Below are 3,607 nucleotides of genomic sequence, written 5' to 3' on the forward strand. Positions count from 1 at the left end.
AAACAACTAGAGGCCCAGTGCATGGACTTGTGCACTGGTGGGGAGCATGGCCGGCATGGATAGGCCTGCTGTGGCAGCACCGCTCATCCCAGTCAGCCTAGCGGCTGCTCCCACTGCAAATTAGGCTACCAGAAAAAAGATGTTATGCAAATATATGATCCCTCCCAGCTATCCTCCCTGGAGAGCCATGATGCTGGGTCCCTCCCTGAGAATTCTGCTGGAACAGGAAATCTTCACTTGGTTAATTTAATATAACACCTCAGGGGCATACAGCCTATTAACACACTTCAACGTTCCAAACCACGTCTCTATTCTGATCCTCTGGTGGTTGCTGCCTCAAATGCTGTTCTGGGGATTCTCTTGACAGGATTCCATTCAATAGGAGAACGCTGTGACAGATTAGCAAGGTTTGCCATGGACAAAGGAGGGGACAGTGTCAGCATGGATGCCAGGGGGCAGGAGATTATTAGCCCTAAAGCAGTTGTTCCAAACTGGAAACCACCAATAAAGTGCCAAGGAAAGTCTAAGAAAGAGCACTAAAAATATTCTCAGAGGTGATCATATTTGAGCTGGGCCTTAAAGAGGGATGGGATTTCAGCGTGTGGGCAATCTGAGCAGCTGACATGGACGAGCTTGAGTAAGGCACAGAGGCAGAGACATCCAGGGCTTTTGCACCTTTAAGAAACAGTGCATGGTCTATTGGGGATGGTGGGCCCTAGGGCTCCTTCTGATGCAGGATCCAGGCTAGTGATGTCCAACACAAATATAATTTTATATGTTCTAGGTTCCATGTCAAAAAAGCAAAACTTTTAAAATTAATTCCTTTTCTTCCTAAAGCATTCCATGGTGGACAAATCATTAAAGAACTAGCAGCAAAATTTAATTTATTTAGATTAATAAAAGTGATGGAGCAGCTAAATTATGCCAGCTCGCATGACAGACACAAGGAGAACCATAAACTATGTGATCACAACAGTATCATAAAACGGAAAGAAATAAAACAATATCCGTAGCATATCATTCTGATCGGACTTGCCGGTAACAGCAAGCCACTATCATCTCATTTTTATAAATGCACCGGATATGAAACCCCATGAGGAAGTCAGCTAAACCTTGGTTTGGAGATTATCAGGGAGTTAAGATGTTACAAATAGGCTGCATGACACTGTGGAAAGAGCACAACTTTCAGAGTCCAAACTGAACCTGAATCCTGGTTCTGCAGTTGTTAGCTGTGAAAAGAGGCAGTTTCATGAGCCACGCTTAGTCTGAGTTTCATGGTCTCTACGGTGGGTAAGATAAGGATTGTCTTTTGGAGTTTTTGTGATGAGTAAATGAGATAATGTATGCAAAGCCACCAAAGGTGCTCAATACTAAGTAAATCACTATTGCAATCACTGATCATTGATTAGACACCTACTCTATGTTAAACAGTAGGCAGTTTCATGAGCCACACTTAGTCTGAGTTTCATGCTCTCTACCAGGTGTAGGATAAGGATTGTCTTTTGGAGTTTTTGGATGAGTAAATGAGATAATGTGTGCAAAGCCACCAAAGGTGCTCATACTGAGTAGATCACTATTGCAATCACTGATCACTGATCATTGATTAGACACCTACTCTATGTTAAACAGTCCTCTGGGTGCTGCTGAAACAGCTGTGGAAATAAAGATTAAAAACTAACTAGTGTGGTTGTTTTATAATATCAATAATTTCCACTCTGGGTGCTGCTAAAACAGCTGTAGGAAAAATATAAAAACTAGCTAGTGTGGTTCTTTTATAATATCAATAATTTCCATTATTGTTTGTCAATATGATGAAAAGATAATGTGACAGTTACCACATAACATGCCTGACCTACAATTATATAGAACCTCTGAAGGTAGATGTTTTCCTTAGAGATTATGCTGTTCTGCTTCTTTATTTTACCTATGAGAAAATTTAGCTCCAAGAAATAATATTGCACTGAAGTCTGATATTATGAAGATGAATAAGACTAAGTGTTGTCCTCAACTAGTTGCTTTGGCCAGATTTTCAGCAATGAACTGAGATCTTCCCCACTGCATTCCCCAAATACCTCTGTCTACCTTTCTATGTCCTGACTCTTAATTCTGTCTCCACTTTGCATCTCTACTCATTCCGTTTGCACTTTTGACTGACCTTGAATTTACTGACTTATCCCTTCAACATACACCAAGCAATTTAGCTCAGACTCACATTTGTCTGGAAAGAAATAAAACAATAATCACTCTAAGCTCTGGGCCAACTTTACCTGAAGATATAGAAAGAAGTTATTTATGTAGTGTGGCATGTGAGATCTTGTGAAAATACCTCCTTCACCCAGGACCTAAAAGTCTCAGAATAAAGAGTCACTTTATAAATGTATCTTAATTATCACCTTGTTTTAAGAAAATATTTTTAAATTTAGGTAATCCTAATGTGCATTTGACCAGTAATTACATTCAGGAACAAGCTAGCAGGGAACAAAATTTACCCCTTTTAGCCTATAGTTTCATTTTCACAATTGCTTTTATAAATTTAAAAATACTTCAGTATTTGATTTAGCCACAGAATTTTGAATTGTATATGAACAATAAATAATTTTAGCATAAGTACAGGTCAAATATTGTATGGAACACATTTATGTTAAAAATATTACTATAGTAATATGCCAGTGATTGAACCCTTCTCAATTCTGAATCCAAGTGATTACTAACATCTCTATTCTGTTCTTCCTAAGAAGTTTGACTGCAGACTAACAAATATGGAAAAATGATACCCTAACACATAGTTTTTGCTGTAATTCCATCTCAAGGGTTCCCAGAAGCCTCTAAAAATATATGGGATCATTGAGACTATCTTTGGCTACAACTAACGGAAAATGCAGAGTCAGACAGGCTTAAATAATAAAGAAATACCAGAAAGCCTACAACTGGATGCCCAGAAACATAGTGATGCCATAATAACCCAGGTGTCCCCCCCCCACACACACACACCATTCTCCTCAATGTCAGCTTCCTCCAAGGGGCTGCTTTCCCTCATCACTGCAACGTGGCTGCCAGTGACTGTTGATCTGTATATGTCCCTGCCAACAGCCAGCAGGAGCTAAAGACAGGCCTCTCCTTCCGATTAGGCCAGCTCAGAACATCCCTCCACCCTTGGACTAGTAACTGTCGTCATGGTAACTCCATGTACTTATCAGCTTAGAAATCAGAGTTCCTCCTGGGCTGTGGATGAGATGTCCGAGGCAAAAATGGGATTCAACAGTCGTAGGGTATGAATGCTGAGGAGACAACTAAAATCTATCATGAGTTCTTTAATTTTTTTTATTCAAATATGCCATAAATTTGATTTTTTTTAAAAAGCCACCTTGAGTGTTCCTAAAGATTGTGAACCCACTCTTGTTTGCCAAATACCAGTGAAGCAAAACCAGCGAATTAAGTCTGCCTTTGGAAAAATATACTAATACCTAGGTTTTGAAATATAATCAAAAGTTCAAGTGTTTACTAACGGAAATGTTCCTTTTGCTCCGGGACTTAGAAATATAGACGTGTTTAAAGTCATTCTTGAATTTTCCTTGTATGGTCAGCTTCATCCATCATCAACAAATTA

The sequence above is a fragment of the Myotis davidii genome, unplaced genomic scaffold (genome assembly GCF_000327345.1).
Source record: "Myotis davidii unplaced genomic scaffold, ASM32734v1 scaffold94, whole genome shotgun sequence".
Lineage (NCBI taxonomy): Eukaryota > Metazoa > Chordata > Mammalia > Chiroptera > Vespertilionidae > Myotis > Myotis davidii.